The sequence below is a fragment of the Diceros bicornis genome, chromosome 9 (assembly GCF_020826845.1).
Source record: "Diceros bicornis minor isolate mBicDic1 chromosome 9, mDicBic1.mat.cur, whole genome shotgun sequence".
Lineage (NCBI taxonomy): Eukaryota > Metazoa > Chordata > Mammalia > Perissodactyla > Rhinocerotidae > Diceros > Diceros bicornis.
The window spans coordinates 9,260,964-9,280,749 of NC_080748.1; the positions used below are offsets into that span (position 1 = coordinate 9,260,964).

At 38.8% G+C, this 19,786-nt stretch overlaps 1 protein-coding gene across 1 annotated transcript in view; it reads left to right on the forward strand.

The window, feature by feature from the left end:
* Nucleotides 1-19,786, forward strand: part of ATP8A2 (ATPase phospholipid transporting 8A2) — a 508,363-nt gene that overhangs the window by 293,533 nt on the left and 195,044 nt on the right. The gene's annotated exons all lie outside the window — the stretch shown is intronic.

The following is a 19,786-nucleotide window of genomic DNA, read 5'->3' on the forward strand; positions in this document are numbered from 1 at the left end:
GCCAGTGTGCAAGAATCTGTTGAGCTCTTTGTTTCTTTTAGACTATAAGAGAAGATTACTTAAGTAGCATGTTATATTATTTGTCTTTGCTTTTAGGAAATGCCTTTCTGATCTAACTTAAATCTTTCCTGGTGGAATTTTCATACAGAGAAGTATAGCCTTCAAGTATTAGAAGGTTAATTCATTTTACAATTTGTTTAACCTCATCTTTTGGCAGAATAAAGGATAATTTTGATTGCATTCTTTAAGCTCATTCCTACCTTAAACTCCTTTTTATTTTGGCTGAAACTCTGAAACAGATTTTCACTCTTGTGAAGTTGATTTTACCAATTAGGGTTTTCTGTACTGGTTTTTCTTGCCATTTTACTCTGTTTGTGTTGCTTTCCTGTATTTCTTCCTGTCCTTTCTTCTGCCACTAGAGACCGAGTTTCCTAGAACTTTTGAAATCAGATTTCCCTTAATTTTTAAAATTAATTTTGTGATAGTATCTAAGCACACATCCACTGATCATGCCTGTCTATCCATTTTCGTCTCTGTCCACCCAGAAAGTGCTATTCTGAGCAAGTGGGTTTCAGTGACATTTGATTTAAGGGTGGTAGAAAGTCCACGATCAAGAATGGAGACTTCAGTTACAGGCCGTAGACAGGATGAGGTGACCACATCCTGCTTCCTTCATCTGTAGCAGATGAAGAAGATGACGGGAAGAGATGACAGAACTTCATAACGTGTCACTCCAGTGATGGGAAATGATCGCCTTTTTTTGACAATCCTACATTTGCTTGGAGAGGGTCAGGCTCAGGGTGCCTTCTCTGCTGCTCCTTTTCTCTCAGCTGGTCAGCCTGACTTAGGAAAGAGACATAGATTTTGGCCTATAGTTTTAAAATACCTTTTTATAGGCAAGTAAAATGTAATGATTTATGATAATGCAATTCATCTTTATTTTTCTTGGACTTAAGAGTTTGTTTTTTACTTTGACCTTTAGTTAAAATATTAGTAAGGAAGTATCTATTAGTAAGTATCACATCAGGAAGCCCATCTCTCCTCTAGTAAATGCCTGTACTTTTAAGGGGTAAATAATCTCTGTTGCACTCGGACAACTCATTTGAACTACTGTTTTGGTTTTCCAACAGACGTCCTGGGGGTTTAGAGTGCCCTTCATTTCTTAGCGCCAGTGTCCTGGCAGATCAAATGGACTATTTAAAGAAGGGTCAAGAATAGAAGTGATGTGTGTGCTTTCTTATCTGGTCTTTCAAACCGAGGGGTGGCACAGTAGATTAGTACTGTTAAACACTACTTGTACCGCCAGAGCGTGCCAATAAAAGAATATTGGCCTGTTTTATCTGGGAGATATAGGATGAAGTTTATTATTTCTCCTTTAAGTTACATGTTGTTTTCATAATCTTTTTGTCAAGTGACTTATCAGTTTGAAGTTGCTTTTACATAACATTAGCTATTAACTAGAAGCTTATACTTCTTGTTAGCCTCACCTTATTAGTTGTCTTTATTCCTCTGAAGGTACTTATTAGTATGGTATACCACTTTCTTTTTTCATAAGGCATAGTTTACATGCAGTAAAGTTAGCCCTTTTTAGTGTACAGTTCTGTGTGTCTTGACAAATGGATGTAGTAGTGTCATCGCCACTGCACTCAGATACAGATCAGTGCCATCACTCCAAAAACCGTCCCCAGCCCCCCTTTGTAATCAGCTCCTGCCCCCCGACCCAGTCCCTGGCAACAAGTGGTCTGTTTTCTGACTCTGTAGTTTTGGCTTTCTTAGACTGTCATATGAGTGAAATTGTACAGTATATGGTCTTCTGATTCTGACTTCTTTCACTCAGCATAATGCATTTGAGATTTATCCATGTCATGAGAGTATCAGTAGTTTATTCTTTTTTATTGCTGAGTAGTGTTCCATTATAGGAATAGGGTTTCTCATGGTTGGGGAGTTCTGGAAGCCCAGTCCCAGGGGCCTGTGAACCAGGGACCAGGAAGTCACTGGACTCCAGGTAATATGGTAGTGTAAGGAAGGGCTTGAGTAAAATTTGACTAGAACAACACTGACCATAATGAAGCAAGATAATGGTGGTGGAGGGGAGTTGGCCTGGTGAGTACCTCCTGCTGACACTTCCTGGGGAGGAGAAGAGCCAGGAGCCCCCAGACTTGTCTTCCTAGAACCACTCTTCCATCCGCTGTCTCACTGGTGACCGGCGTTAGCAGAGAGCAGCATGGTTAGGGTGGGCCAACCCTCCGAGGTCGGACCGCCTGGGGGCTTTGCTTCTAGCTCAAGCCATGCAAATTCGGGCACATCTCCTGACCACTCCTAGCCTCAGTGTCCTTCCCTATAAATTGAGGATAATAAAGTACACACACATCAAAATGTTTGTGAGGATTAAGTGAAATCGTATAGGAAAGCCTTTAGCATACTGCCAACCACATAATGAGCCCTCAGATTTGCCTTTAGCATTATTTTAAGGTAGTTAATATTTGATGAACCTTATGGCTATACTGTTGTTATGGGCTTGAGGCTCTTCTAGTCCAGGCTTCCTCCCAAAACACGAATCTGCCCCACATCAGCCTAGTAGTCGTCTAGTCCACCCTCTGCTGGAAACCTTCCAGGGAGGAGGTAAGTCTTCCTTGACTACATCTTTAGACAACTCTACCTTAATGTAGCTCTTATTATACACTGCAACTATTATAGTCACCATAGAGCAAAACAACCATGATGAAATCTGTTAGATTGACTTGAAGTTTGCTTGCTCTCTGTGTGTGCATTGCTAACAATTGAGGTGCTAATAAATAATTGTATTACGGTAATTTGGTCACCTATTCATAACTGAGAAACAATTCTTCTAACATCATCTATGGCCTAATCTTCTCCCCTGACCCAGAGTGGCATTTACAGATTTCATTAATTAGCCTAGAACTCTTGATGCTCACATACTTTGCCTGAGTTAATCAAGAATATTTTATTTTTTTAATTAATTTATTTTTGTGAGGAAGATCAGCCCTGAGCTAACATCCATGCCAATCCTCCTCTTTTTGCTGAGGAAGACTGGCCCTCGGCTAACATCTGCACCCATCTTCCTCCACTTTATAGGGGATGCCGCCACAGCATGGCCGGACAAGCGGTGCGTAGGTGTGCGCCCAGTATCCGAACCCGGGCCGCCAGCAGTGGAGCGCGCACACTTAACTGCTGTGCCATGGGGCCGGCCCCAGTCAAGAGTATTTTAAGTGAAACGTTACAACTGATGTTATGCCTTAAAACTCTAGCCCCTAAATAGTCTACTCTGATGGAATTTGCTGGAAGGAATTCATTTGAGAGTGGTTCCTTTGCTCCCAGAACATGAGTTTTGCTGGTGTCTTTCAAAGCCAAGCCATCTCCTGTTGACTGAGACTAGTTCTCCAGGCCGTGCCAGATCAAGTTGTCTGCCTACTTTAGAGGCCCAGAGCACAGCCTCTAGATGCCCACTAATTACCTGAAAATACAGCTTCCTCTCTCCCTACAGACTGGGTAGGGATTGTGCTATCAGCAAAGGTAACGTCAGTGCTTTCAGGTGGGTGAAGTGCCATGTTGATCTTGGGTATTTTCCGCCTGGACCAACTATAGCCTTAAAATAGCCAGGAGTTCTATCAGTTACACTTCAGGGTGCTTTGAAATTCACCTGGTTTGAAACACTCCAAAGCGACAATTAGATATATCCTGGCCACTAGTATGTGTTGATATGAAAGTGAAAAATAAGTATTCTTGGACTCTTATTGCTATTCTTATTGCTGAATTTATTTTAAATCTGTAAAAGCTGGGTGCATTTTGTATATGCTCAATTTTTTAAGGGAGGGAGAGGACTTGCCACAGAAACTTACCCAAAAAGGCAGTGCTGTGAAAATTTCCTTTGCTATTTAATAGGTCATGGTAAAGGCCACTGGTATCTCTCTTGTTCTTCATCTGTTCATAGCATAGTTAGTTGATATAAAATATGTATTTAACTTAGTAATTCTTGCTGGAAACGTTAAAAACTCATGTTAAGTATTCCCAATATCTTGTTACTTTAACCCTGAATGTGTCTGAAAAGATTGGTGGAATACTCATTATCGGGAAGTTATATAGCAATTATGGATTTCTCTTCCCACCTGAATGACATCAAGCAGATGGCTGTTGTTTTTACACTGGTCTCCTGGGCCCGTCTTTCTAGCAGTGCTTCCTGGAATAAGCACTGCCATATACTTACATGAACCACGTATATACACATGGTCTGGGGGTTTGTTTTCTTTCCTCTTTCTGTTTGTGTAGTTCAATAGAAATCTGTGATGGAAATTCCTGGGGCTGCCTCCCACAGGAACTCTCACAGGATGCCTCTTCCTGCATCTCTCCTCCTTGTCGGCTACCTCCTGTAACTGTAGCCAGCGCCATGGTTCACCTGCCTCTAGCTGGAGGTACACAGCTAGGAGTCATGAGGGATAATTCTGCTGCTTCTCCTTTTTTTCCTGCTTCTATAGCATGTGTCGCAACATTAATCCCACAAGCGATATCTGCCCATATCAAGAAATGCTAATCAGTGGTTTCTAAACAATAAGCATAAATGGAAAAAAAAACACCTAAATTCTACCTAAAACAATTGTCTTTATTGTTGCTAATTAAGTTGGTAGAATGAATTCTAAAGAATAAAATTAAATTAATATTTGAAATCAGATTTTTCTGTCTACGAGTTAGAAAAAATATAAATATTAATTTAAAAAATTTAATATTTAAAATGAACTTAAATGTACTAAAGCTATAGTAAGAAAAGTGCCGCTATAAAAGTCAGTGTGAATAAATAGAAAAACCTACCTCACTCTTGAATAAGAAGAAACATGTACACACACACACACACACACAGAGGTGTACACATACATACATATATGCATACACATGTATCTATGTAGAATGTTTCACAATTAAAGTATCAGAACAATTATTAAACAAGGAAATGCTGAAGATCATAAGAAAATATAAATATGAGAAAATAGTCTGGAAATTTTGAAAATAAAAGTACTGAGAGATTTGTCATACCGGATGTTAAACATAGTATAAAGATGTAGCAATAAAAGCAATTTGGGATGTGCATGGACAGATCAAGAGAACCAAATACAATAAACACATCCAAATACAGCTGGATCTTTGGTTTATGGTAAAACTGGCATTTGAAATGAGTGAGTAGAAGATATTTTACGTAAATGATGATGGGCAACACGGGGCCATTTGGAGAAAATATTACATTGGATTCATAATCCTTCCTTTATCCTTTTCACCAAACTTAATTCCAAATAGATTTGAGGTTTTTTTTTTTAACTCAGTGTTGTGAAAAGGTTGTGCATTCACATGGTTCTAAAGTTTAAAACCCCATCCAAAGTTAAACATAATAAAATCTCCTCCCGTCTCTGGCTCTGTCCACATCTTTGCCCCCTGCCCTCTCAAGGTGTCCCTAATATGTCCTTTTGGCATTTGTTTATGCAGATGCTGGCTTGTGTGATTATTTGTCATTGTGCCTTTCTTTTTTACACAAAAGGTTGCATTCAACAGACCGGTTCTGCACCTTACTTTTGGGCATCACAGTATATCCCAGGAATCGTTCCATAGCAATACTAGAGGGCCTCCTCTTTCTTTCTCCAATTGCGGAGTGTTCAGTTAGGTAAATAGTTTATTTAACCAGTCCTCTATTGATGGACACTTGGGTTTTTTCCAACTTCAACATTTTCCTTCAACAAATTATACTGCAGTGCTGAATAAATTCCCAGAAGTGGGACTTCCATGTCAAAGGGTAAATGCATTAATAATTTTGATAAATACTGCCATTTTTCCTCCTTTTTTTTAATTTCTAGGAGTTCTTTATAAATTGGGGATATTAGCCCATTGTCAGTGGCATGAGTTACAAGCACTTTATCTTCCATTGTAGTAAAAGATGGGAATCATCCTACACTGTACATTGCAGGGTAGGTTGAGTTCCCTGGGAAGGAGACTCTGAGACAGTGTTTAGCCTGAGGGATGTTTGTTAAGGAGAGCCCTTGAGATTAACATCTATTGATGGGAGGGAATGGAAGCGTGAGGGAACTGTTGCTCAGGTAAATGAATGAAACCCTAGGTCAGACAATTGGCTGGGGGCCAAAGCCAGGATAAGGAGACATGTTCCTGCTCTTGGTAGATGTAGCACAGCTGCAGGCTGCTTCTTCCAAGGAGAGCATCCTAGAGGAGGCCATGGCTCAGGAGAAATGATTCCTAAAGAAATGAGGGGAAGTAAGCAAAGAAAAGCAAGGAAGGAAGGTTTCCCTGGGAAGAAGGTATACAAGTGAGTCTGGGAAATTGCAAGTAGCTCTGAAAGGTTGAAGGTTGGGCATGAGAGAAGTGTCTAGAAATGCAGGGGGAGAGAAAACTGAGGTGATATCAGTTAAGCATTGGATAAGTGTGAGTCATGGCATTTTAAGCACAGTAGCAGTTAGGTGATGAGGTTTGAACTTCTGAAAGATCAGTCTGGTAGCTGTTCATCTTGGTGGCTTATAACAGAGCAACAGATTGTATTTTCCAAAGATGGCTACACCAATATGTCTTTTAAGTCCCATGCTCCTCATACAAAGTGCCTCTGACACTTGTCTACTGAGCAGTGCGGCTGTGCTCCCTTCCCTTGACTCTGGGTGGGCCTTTGTGGCAGACTCAAGCAATAGATACCAGGTGACTTTCAAGGGTAGGACATAAAAGGGACACTTACCCTTGGAACCCAACTGTCCTATTGTAGGATGACCAGGCCACATGGAGAAGCCACATGTAGCCTTCTGTCCAACAGCCTCTCTTAGTCTCAACTGCCTGCCCATGAGTGAGCGAACTTCAGAGGAGACCAGCCCCAACCTTCCAGCTGATGCCAGTGGAGATGTGCCGTCCCTGCCAAGCCCCGCCCAGGTACAGATCTGTGAGCAAAATTAATGTTGTCATTGTTTCGAGCCACTAAGTTTTGGGGGTAACTTGTTAAGTAACCACAATCACTAGAACAAATAGCTATGTAGATTGTGATTTTAAGCTATTAGTTAATGTCCCAACAGACCAACAAGTTTCTTTATCGGTTCATGTTCCTTTGAGCCAGTCATTTTTGCTAATGCAAAAGAGTGTTTTGTACAAATGATAAATTCATTGAAAGGAAACCTGGTTACAAGGACCTTGTCACCATGAGGTTTAATGATCAGGCACCAGGCAAACTGCCCAGTGCCTTCAGCACAATCCGCTCTCCCTACCCTCGTATTCTTTTTACCTGGACTAAAACTATTCGTTTCCTGATGAGAGAAAAGTACCAGATTTTCCTGTTGCTGCACGGTATGCTGTTGTCAAAACTTGTAGAACTGTACACTGAAAAGGGTGAATTTTACTGTGTGCAAATTATATCTAAAAATAAATAAAAATAAGCAGAAAGATAGTCTAGTAATTGCTTCTTGATATTTGAATCAAGACAAGCGCCATGTCTGTCAGAAAGGTCTTTCATTTCTATTGAACTTCTCCCTTCCCTTCCCTTCCTTCTCTCTCTCTGTCTCTCTCGCCCACACACACATTCTCTCTCTCTCTCTCTCTCATAATCCCACGCACTTTCTTATAATAATTTTTGATGGTTAGGCCTGCTAAGGGTGTTCCATACATCCATGCCTGAATTTTGATTCAACAAATAGGGCTGTGACCAAAATATTAGTTCTATACCTTATAAACCTGGGGAACATTTGACAAAACTAAACTTAGCCTCCTTCGTGACAACTTAAGCCTGGAAAAGTTATGCATGGACTTTGTATATGCGTATGTGTATGCATATGTGAATATGAGCAAGAAATTTTCTTCTATTTTCTCATCCCTGAGAAGTTAGATGGTTCAAAGGTTGTGGGGCATGAATTTACTTATGTACCATTGGGCTGTTAAAGCTTCATATTCCTCATTATTTTTGAGTTGTAAGATAGTTAAAATGCTCATGTTTCTATATATTTCCTTAACCTCCAAATATGATTATTATAGTAAGTCATGAACCACAATTCAAAAATGCAAACACCTTCTCTACCCATATTTAGCATATTTAGTCAATTTCTTTTCCATATCCACTCAATGACAGCTGAAGGGATTTCTTTAGGATGACAGATTGTCAGCACATTGACATGGATTGTTTTAGATGTATATTTTTAGTGGGAATGAGTGATTTTTAAGTGAGCTTTTCTCAGAAATATAATAATAGGGAGAAGAATTGTTATTCTATATGTCAAACTTACAGAATTTTGTTTCCTTTTTGGGTATGGTCAACCTAATTAGTAATTATTAAGTATTTTATAAAAGAAAAAGGAAATTTGCAGTTTGCTGAAAAACATTCTAACCTCTGCTAGAATAGAACTGTTGATAAATAGTAAAGAAAATGATCTAAATCTTCGTAGCCCAAGATAGAGAAAAAATAAAAATAGTTTAAAATTGTCTCTGGTTCTTTATTGTATTTTATTACTTAGATAATGTTTGGGAAAAAGGACTGATCAAAACTTGGTAGATAGGGCATTTCTTTATATTTATTTGTGAAATTGAACTAAAATCTAGAGTTCACAGGACAATATTTCCCTAACATATCTACTTTAAAAACTGTGATCACTTCATGAGATCCTGGTTTCTTATGAAAGATACTTTCTTAGGATTAGGGGCTAAATTTTGACCTGAAGTTCATGGAAATCATTCAGTGAGAAGGTTGTGTGTTATTTTCTGCCTCTGAACATTTGGAACCATTTCTTTACCATGTACAAGCCCTGAGAACTGGAAATAGGAAAGGAGGGTGGGACACATATTATGTTGCTTTTGATGTAAAGAATGCCCAAGCTGGTCCCCAAAGGATAAAATTAGGCAAGGACCTAATAGGGAAGAGCTGTTTCCTAACTGGAGAGCGTAGGCCTGGCTTCCTAAGGGACTGTTGTGAATCTCCAGCATTGGCCCATAGGGATGTGTTTCTTCATACTCATTTGAAATGGCCATTGTGCTACACAACAACATTGCCTGCCTTAACTTGATCCCTTTTAAACTGGTAAGATTTTAAAGAAGAAATCTTAAAGGACATGGCCCCAGGGAGGAGAAAACACTATAAAATTGATGAAGAAGGTAAATTTTATATACAGGAAAAAACAGTTTTAATTTTTCTCTGGAAAATAAGTAACAGCTGCCAGGGACCATGAGTCCTTCAAAAACTGTCTACAAACAGCGTAGGTTCCTTGGTGTGATCATTAGAAGAGCTTTTTCAGGTAAATCCACAAACGTCCTCTGGGAATGTGGATCTAGCGCTATAAAACTCTAGCCTGGGTAGCTGATCTGCACCCACGACATTTCAGGTCTCCTTTTACCTGCCCCACACCATCCTGATCCTTACCTGGCTGTCAAAACAGGAGACTTTTTCCTACTCCTTAATGGAAAGGGGCCCCAGGGCATTATTACTACACCAGTCGCAGGAATGAAAGAGGCCTAGTGTGGTAATATAAAATAATGATGATAATAATAAATCCAAAAAGAATACAAAAATAAAACTACTAAAACATACTTGCAGATTCAAGTGCCATTCACAGCTTCACTTCTGACTCCAAAACTGTACCCCTTGGCCAAGTTGTGCCCTTGGTCTTAGCCTATGTCAAATCCTTCTTTTTAGGGTGAAGAGTAATGCAAAACTATGATTACTAAGCATTTTTAATGACCAAGAGCAAGCTTTGTTAAGATAAGTAATGACAATTTTTTTATACCTTATAAACTCAGCTATGCAAATATATGTACATATAAGAAAGACTAGAAAGAAGAAAATCAATATATTCACATACTTATATTTGAGCTAGTAAATGTATGGATGATTTTTTTCTGTGTGTTTTATAGATATTTTTAAATGTTCTAAAATAGTATGTTGATTTTATATGCAGAAAAATGTCATTTTAATTTACACATTCGTGAATAGATGGTCTAAGGAAGAGGGTTGGGAGAAAGACAACCAGAAGTTTTAGCTGACATGCATATTAAAAACAAAATTACCAAAAAAACCCATAGAAACAAAAGTAGGCTATTGTAACAAAAATTAGGATATTATGGGAAAAGTGTCACTTAGGGAATCTTACATTGTTACAACACCTTTGCTGGCAATAATACATATTTATTTACAAATAGTTCTCCCTGAAAGATAAATACTATTAAGTAGTTTTTCAAAATGGCAGTCACCTTAGCAGGGTTTCATGAACTATCTCTTCAAGAGTCTCTAGTGGACGTTAGGTAGTTTATACCTTTGCATGAGGTGAGTTCTAAACACACCAAAATAATAGTAAAAACTTACCATGATGCAGCATAAACAAAACAGCTCTGTTGTAAAATCTATTTCAATCATTAATTTCATTTCACTTTTTGAGTTTCGGGTACGGTGCTCATCAAATATGGACATTGTACCCAAGAACAGTTTAGTTCCCATTGCAGTCAGATATGTTGTGTTTTATTGAGTTCTTCTACATTAATTTGTTCCTTTTGGGATTAAAAATGTGTTTGTGTATTTAAAAGTTTATACTTAAGTGGTAATTAGTCAGAGTAATTGGTATGTTTAAGAGAAGCTTTAATCGAAATAAAGCATTGCAGTAACTAACATGAAGGAAACTATTTCTATCTGTAACTTTATAGACTATTTTATCAAGTACATATGCACCTGTTTTAGGAATTTTATTTATATATTGTCTTTTTACTATAGATTTTATTCAATTTAGGTTATATTTTCTACCATATCTTCAAGTTTTAGTGGGCTTAAACTAGTTTTATTTGATGGCATGACTGTTTATGGGTGGAATCTCCAAAGGCCTATTAGCTGTTTCAGTGCCACTTAGAATGGCACATTTTTGAAGTTTTAAAGTTTTGTTAAATATTCTATGCTGAATTCATAAAAAATCAAAGGTCTTGGTATTTAATTGTAACCAAAAGGGAGAAACCGTGTAGCATTTGAAGATTGATTCTGTTGAAATATGAGTGGTTATCCATGGGAAGGATACCTTGCTAAATCTGACCTATTTAGAGATGAATAAGTCATAGGTGCTTAGAAAATTTATGCAAATTGGATCTATATCCAATAAAAACGAGTCCCTTTTTGTGTTTCACAGTTAATTTTATTTCAAGAATTAATACTCATGTAATTTTCCCTGTTTGATTTTGTTGAGGCTACGATGCCCTCAGTGTAAGGTTCTTTCACTCTAGAGAAGCTCCAATTGATGAACATTACTAGTGGCCCCCACATGTCATATAATGAGCTTCCAGACTAATATCAGACCATGTTGGTTTCATTTGTACTACAAGAAATAGTAGTTATTCTACTGTGAAGACACTTATCACAAAATGATCAGTGATTCACGTAACTCTGAAACACCCTCAGGAAAGCATCTATTATTTGTGGAAAATATCACCTGGTTCTCTAAGAACTTCTCTGGCTTTCTGTGTGTATTTCGGGGCGAGGCAAAGGGACGTGGTGGGAGGTATCTACGCGTGACAATTTGGTGCACACAACCGTCAAGCAGTCATGTACTTTGATGTAAGTCTTGTGTCCACCTGGCCTATCGAAGGTGAAGGTTTCTCATTTTATAGATGGCTCTTTTTCAATGACTGAGCTTCCAATCCTCAGTGGGGAAAGACGATTTCAGTTTTAAATGCTTGATAAGAAAATATCAAATTGCTGTGCATTAAGGTAGTACTTAAAGGGAAAGGGTATTCTAAAGGCTGGTCTTTAGAAGGAAGAGGCCAAGGGGCATGACCTTTGCTTCAAGCTCCAGTTGCATGTTCTTCCTGCACTTGAGTGTCCTCATGTAAAATGGGACTTAACTGGCCCAGTTAGTTGTGGCAGTTACATGGTCTTAGCCTCTGAGCTCCTGCCAGAGTCTAAACGCCTAAACGCACTCCCTTCCTAAACACAGACTCATTCTGGTGGATGACTATATCGGATGTGACAGAGGTTCGTCACTTGAAAATAATTTTAAACAAGTCTGCCTCATTGGAGGGCAGATGTGGACTGAACGGGAGCCTGGAAGAATGTGTGTGTCTCAATGCTGAGAAATAATATTCCAGCTATTATAATTGTATTGAGCTTTTCCATCTCCAAGCCCTGCTTTGGCCCGCCTCCCCATCTGGATCCATGCTTGGAAAATTTAACCTTTTTAAAATTCTCACTAAGCAGCAGTGAGAATAACTGTAGGGTGTTATTATTAGGACACGGTTTCAGCAGCCGAAAGGGGCTCATGATTCTAAGATCTTCCTTAAAAACTATCAGTTGCCCAACTCTGGATTAATCCTGGGCAGAAGCAGCAGAAAGCATATTTCAGGTCAAGAATTACTGATATCCTGACCCTTAGCAAAACTATACTTCCATTCAGCCACAGAACCTAAATCTGAGCCGTAATCTTGCTTGGTTTTCTGAGGTCTGTCGATAGGGGCGCATTGGGCTGTTGTCTGAATAAGATACACACAGAAAAGAGATCTGCCTGTGGAAAGAGAATTAAAATTTGCTGGGCAGAGTTTATGCCTCTCTGGATGCTCCACCTTCTGCAATGCCTGGTTTTCCGGGTTCACGTGGAATACGTGCTCCCTCTTCTGGGATGGCTGTGGACCCCAGGGCATCTCTCTCTAAGGCATTCTCTGTGTCTGGTAGGCTGTCCAGACACGCTCACCTAGAATGGATTAGTGTTCTGACCCAAATAAAAATTCTCTTGTTTCTCAGCTTCAAGCCAAATTCTCTAAGGCTTCAGTATTGCTCCATCACTCTAAGCCATTGGCCAAACACATTACTCGTTTGGAAACTCATACAGGTAAACTTGAGCCAGTGCTGCTCTTAAAATCTACCTCCCACATCCCTGTCTGTGGATGGTACTCTGGTGAAGATGGCAAGGAGTTTCAGAATGATCAGAAGGAATTGCTTTTGGATATTCTTCCCTCCCCTTGCCAGAGTACATGGATTGGCTATTGGGAGATTTTAAAATACGCTTTGAAACTTGAAGATAATTAAGTAGTTGGACATGAACAAATGTAACTTGACTATTTAAATATTAAAAATTTGGTCTACGTGGTAACATATTAATTAGAGATTCATTATTTGGATAATAGAACATCTGAAATTTTTGCATTGCATTAGAGACACTTCCCATTGTTAAAAATAAGTATACGTCATTTTAAAACTTATCTTTACAAATATGCACAATGAGTAATGGCTGTGAAACAAATGATCAAGATTTAGTAATTGAGGCCCAGTCTCTATAATGGCAACTTCATGGCGATGTTGGAGACGAGCAGCTCCGTTCTCTGTCTTGCTCCTCTGGGAGAAGGCAAAGCAGTACGAGACAGGGTGACTCATGCCCAGGAATGCTTGCCAACTTTGAAACATTAAGCAAATCGATTTTAGCATTATGAGATATGAATTGGATGTTTTAATTAAAAAATACAGTAATCCCAAGTGAGCTTCTTTTCCTACGCGAAACATAGGGAGATGATAAGTGTTCATTGTGCTTAAAAACTTTTTCTCAAGTTGAATTGAAAACAGCAGACTGGGAAGCAATAGAAAATGTAACTGCTGGAATTCTGCTATCAGTGTGTGTGCTGTTTCTGATTTTATTTGTAAAAAGGAAAGCTTAGATGCTAGATATTAACTTAGCAACAGATAAACCTGAAAATCGATGTATTTTTAATTCCACCATAAAAGTAAACCTCTAACCCTCCACGTTGAAATTTTATCTCCTCCAGTTGTGAGGAAGAAAAATGGAGTCACTTCCCTTTTCATGCCACATATCCCTTCAGTCGTCACCTCCTTACTAAAAGTGCAAGTTACTGTAACCATATAGGATAAACCGTCACATGAAGGATTGAAATACACATGCAGAAAGTAGGGGAGCTGTGTTGTTTTAATGAAAACTAATTTGTATGATTTGGAAAGACTCAAAGGGGAGGTTTTCTTTAAAAGCTAGTTAGATATGAGTAAGACAACTGAAAAACAAGTAGATTAAAAAACATTTCATGAAACAAAAATCAACGAGGATGTGGAGAAATGAGAACCTTCATACACTGCTGGTGGGAATGCAAACTGGTATAGCCTCTATGGAAAGCAGTATGGAAATCCCTCAAAAAATTAAAAATAGAAATACCTTATGATCCAGCTATGCCATTACTGTGAATCTATCCAACGAACCTGAAATCAATAATCCAAAGAGGCTTATGCACCCCTATGTTCATCGCAGCATTATTCACTATAGCCAAGACATGGAAGCAACCCAAGTGTCCTTCAACTAATGATTGGATAAAGAAGAGGTGGTGTGTGTGTGTATATATATATATATACAATAAAAATAAAAGAAAAAAAAAACTAAAAAAGGGGAAAAAGAAAAGAAGAAATGAAGTGATTCGACATAAACCAACAGCCCATGTGGCTCTGGGACAGGGCCACAGCTTGGCAATTAAGGCAATCTGAAAAACAGTTTCTAGGTATATGTCATCACTATAAAACTTGTATTAATTCAAAAAAAATTCTTGAAGGATTTGCACTCAAATTGCCTCGAAAGTTTTCTCTTTACTTAAAAAAAACAACCTGAACTGGACATTTTGTAACTGAATAGTATCGATGTGTTGTGGTATCTGTGTGTGATGGAGAAAATGGTCCTTCAACCAGGAGAGCGGTTCCTGACTGTGGAATCAGTTTTGGTGAATGAATTTGCATTTATATATTCTAGTTCAATAAAATATTTACGTGTCAGGTTTGACTGCTTTTTCTTTTTTTTTCTTTTGTGAGGAGGATCGGCCCTGAGCTAACATCCATGCTAATCCTCCTCGTTTTGCTGAGGAAGACGGGCCCTGAGCTAACATCTATTGCCAATCATCCTCCTTTTTTTTCCCCAAGGCCCCAGTAGATAGTTGTACGTCATAGCTGCACATCCTTCTAGTTGCTGTACGTGGGACGCGGCCTCAGCGTGGCCGGAGAAGCGGTGTGTCGGTGCACGCCCGGGATCCGAACCCGGGCCGCCAGTAATAGAGCACGTGCACCTAACCACTAAGCCACTGGGCCAGCCCCGCTTTTTCAATTAATTGACTTACTGCAGGTCTCAGCTAAATCAGATGGCAGGATTATAACAGATTGCTAAAATGAGTTTAGTAATATAATTGAAACTGAATATCAAAATTATAATTCAGTGTTTGGGGAGCAGTTAAATCTGTAATGGTAATTTAATAGCGGTTCATGGTGTCAATTTAAGGGATATCCTGTAACATATAAATGTTATGTATATTATTATACGTATATATGTATATTATTATACATGTATGTATACTATTATGCATATATGTATATGTATATTATTAAATAGTATGTTTGTAAAAACTTGGCCCTGGTATAAATTTTAGATAGCTCCAGTCATTGAATAAATAATTGTCACACAGATTGTCTATGCTGCCTTGCTCTCATGCTTTTGTCTATGTCAGTGTCTGAACCCAAAATGCCACTTGCCTCTTCCCTATGTCTTAATATTGAAATTCTACCCATCCTTCAGAAACCAGCTCCAAGATTGCCTTTCCCTAAGGACTTTCCTTGGTTTTCCCTGCGAAACTGCAGTGGACTCATGAAACTTGTGTGTTGATCATACATTGGATTATTACCTACGGTTTGCCTTAGAGTTGATCCCAGGACTGGGATTTCTGGAATCATCTGAGAACATCCTTGTGCTTGTGTGTATGTTTGTGTGGGGCACAAAATCTCCAGTTTTTCTGAACCACTATCTTTGGTACTTTTGGCTAACTTATTAAGAGAACACACACTGAAATACTGTGAAAAGCAGCAAGAACTTCCATTTATGTATTGGAAGAGATAACAAGTGATTATCCACAGCAAGCACAGATACATTTTTTGAGAAAAAAGCATGTTAATAATATTCTGCTGGTGAAGTGACTGTCTGTACATATAGTGCATTATATACTTAGGCACAACATTTTGTTTAAACTTAGCCTTTTAGTTTTTGCCAGGATGTTAAAAATGCTTGTCTTAATTTATAATCTTTTTCTGAGGGGTATGAGGAAGGGTTGCTTTGATGATATTAACATAGACAGGATTCTTTGTTGGGAAGTGGTGTTAGTAAATATTACAATTTGTATTAAAGATGTTAAGATAGAAATAAGTAGAGCCTACTTGAAAAGCTGTAGAAGTTAGAAGCCTACCTGCTCTGACACGGAAGCTAATTTTGACTCTGAAATATAATCTCCATGTGTTTTGAGATTTAATTTTCTGTCCAATTTCATATAATGACCTTTTGTATTGTACAAGTAGAGTAATTGTATTGATCTACAATTAAATAGAAATGATTGTGTCTGCATTTATAGGACTAGTATATGTGAGTAGTTTCTCCATTATTATTGGGTCCCCAAAACTGTTAAGAGCTTTCTATAAACACATTCTAAATCGAACATATCTCTAAAAAATGAACTTCTTTCCTTTTTCTTTTAAGACAGAGTTTCCATTGGGCTGGCATTTTGCTTTACTATAAAGGGGATCCTTGGGGAGAGATACTCTGAACTTAATGTGGCCTCACTCCCCAGCTGCCACCGTCTGGACTTGGTGGCCCTGCTCAATGACGTCCTCATTTAGTGTATAGAAAAATGAATTCTGTGAATTTAAAATAATATCCCTGGGGCCTGCTTCGTGGTGTAGCAGTTAAGTGCGCGTGCTCCACTGCTGGCGGCCCGGGTTGGGATCCTGGGCGCACACTGACGCACCACTTGTCAGGCCATGCTGTGGCGGCGTCCCATATAAAGTGGAGGAAGATGGGCACGGCTGTTAGCCCAGGGCCAGTCTTCCTCAGCAAAAAGGGGAGGATTGGCATGGATGTTAGCTCAGGGCTGAGCTTCCTCTCACACACACACACAAAAATCATATCCCTTGCTCAAGGGGACTTCTAGAATAAAGCAAAGGCAGAATCTAGCTGAGGCTTAAGAGGTTTGTTTAGGAGAAAAATGAGGTGTTAAACAGTCAGACATTGCCATCAGATTTTTTTTTTTCTTTATTTTTTTGTGTGTATGAGGAAGATCAGCCCTGAGCTAACAGCCATGCCAATCTTCCTCTTTTTGCTGAGGAAGACCGGCCCTGAGCTAACATCTATTGCCAATCTTTCTCCTTTTTTTTTTTTTTCCCTTTTTCTCCCCAAAGCCCCAGTAGATAGTTGTATGTCATAGTTGCACATCCTTCTAGTTGCTGTATGTGGGACGCAGCCCCAGCATGGCCGGAGAAGTGGTGCGTCGGTGCACGCCCGGAATCCAAACCCGGGCCACCAGTAGTGGAGCACGCGCACTTAACCGCTAAGCCAAGGGGCCGGCCACCTGCCATCAGATTTTTAGCATTGATTAATGTTCTGAATTATTCAGGTCTTAGGTCCAGAATGTAACAGTTATCCAACTCATCGATATTAAACATTCATTTTCCATCCTCTGTTTTCTTGACTGCTAATTTTCAGTCCCTGTGTCTCAGGTGCTTGGCTAAGGATTTTGTTAAAATATCTTTTCTTGTTGGAATTCTCATCTTCTGTAAATTCTGACTGCTTTAGAGATAGATACTCAGAGCTAGCTTATTTTGTCTTATTTACCTTTATTTAAAGGTAATGAGGTGATATGTCTTTTATTTGGTCATAAAAAACTATAATATGTATAATTTATTCAAAAGCAAAGGTTGCTTTTTAAATTTCCACGTGCTTGAAATTTAAAGCTATGCATATAGATATAGTCTCGACACGTATTCTATACTGAAAACAATATTGGCGTTTCAGAAATTAAGTATAAAGTGTGTTTATAAAATGGCACGTGGCGTTTAATTTTGAAAGCATGGAAATATTTAAGTTACTGTCTTGATGAGGGCTACAGCTTTTACAACATTAAGTTCTTACACTGATTTGAAGACATTCATAGATTCTAAATGATTGCCAATAGGGCTATTTGTTTTTCTGGACTGTTTAGTTCACTTCAGGTATATCGTAATACTTATAAGAAAGTGGAAAAAAATTGCAAATACTTTAACTTCAAAAACAGTAACAATATGCACTTCCTATAATATAGCATTTGCTACTTTGGAGGGCAGATCCCAAGATCAGGCTCCTGGTGATATGATGGGAGGTCATTATTCATTTATTTGAAGACCAGGTTTATTTCAGACCCTGGAAATACCTGCTCTGCAGACGTGTAGAGCAAGTTCCCTGCTTGAACTGAATCTCACAACTTACCGTAGAATAGAACATCAAAGAAAAGAGAAAGTAGGGGAAACACAAGACACCACAGAGAGAATGAATGAGAAAGGAATGAGAGAGGGAGGAAAGAAATCAAGATTTTTAAGCCTTCAAATGGCAACATTTAGAGACAAATCTGATTTGGTAAAATGTGACAAGCTGATTTTAGAGATGGTAAAATTACAGTGAGGGGTTGGGAGTTGGGAAGGGATGAATAGGTGGAGCACAGGGGATTTTTAGGGCAATGAAGGTGTTCTGCATAATAGTGGGATGATGGATACAGGACGTCTTGAATTTGTCAAAACCTATAGAACAGTAAACTGTGTACTTTAGTTAATAATGTATCAATATTGGCTCATCAATTGTATCGAATGTGCCACACTGATACAAGACGTTAATAATAGGAGAAACTGTGTCAGTATGTGCAGGCAGTACTGGAATTCTGTGCTTTCTGCTCAGTTTTTCTGTAAATCTAAAACTGCTCTATAAAGGCAAGTCTATTAATTATTTTTTAAAAATTGCAGTGATGCATGAAGTTTGTCAGTAGCCTGTGGGTGGTGATGTTCATGTTAGAAATGCAGTTTGAAAGTCATCTATATAAAGAGGATTTTGGGGCTTCAGGAGTAGATGAGCTCCTAATGGAGAGTGATGAAACGGAAGACATGGAGGCCCAGCACCGAGCGTCCCGACATTCCCACATAGGGGTCTGGCTCATGACAAGGAGATGGCAAGGACCAAAAAGGAATGACACTAAAATTGGAGGAGTACTAGTGTCACGTCACAGCACAGCAGCCATGAGAGAGATGCATTTGCAAGTCAGTACTGATGCTCCAAAGAGGTGAAGAATAGTGAGGACTTAAAATGGCCATGAAATCTGATGGTTAGGTGGGGAGAAACCTGTCAGAGAGAGTGGTTTCAGTGCCGTCCTCTTTGGAGTTGGGTTGTAGAGGTTAAGACTCAGTTGATCTGGAAATGAAAGCTGTAAGTATAGATTTCTTTTAAGAAGTAAACAGCTTTCCTTTTAAGAAGTTGAGGAATGGTTTTTATTTCTTATTTTTTTTAACTATGAAGGGCCATCTGTTTATAGGAAGAGACTAAAGAGCCAAAATTCTGGTAGAGGCTGGACATTTGGGAGAAATGGTAGAAAGAGATGGAAATGGACCCAAGACCCTGATTAAGAAGTAGCCTTGAAACCAGAAGGAATTGGAAGATGGATGAACAGAAAAATATACAAGATGATTTAGTGTGCCTGTCATCAGAGATTTGGGGTTGCAAAGAAACTAGATGGACAGATTAAAGTTTTACCATCTCTATACCTTTAATAAAGAAAGAGTTCAACTTACCTGATGATTATCTGGTATTTGAGGTGTTAGACCAGCTGGAGCATGGCTAAAATGAAGTTTTGAGGCATTTCATTTGAAGTCTCCACAGTAAAGTGCTCTGACTATACTGCATAGAGACATCATTTTTAATCCAAAAGATCCCGTAGAAATTATCACGAGAAGGGGAGTGGCGTAAAGAAAGGTTAT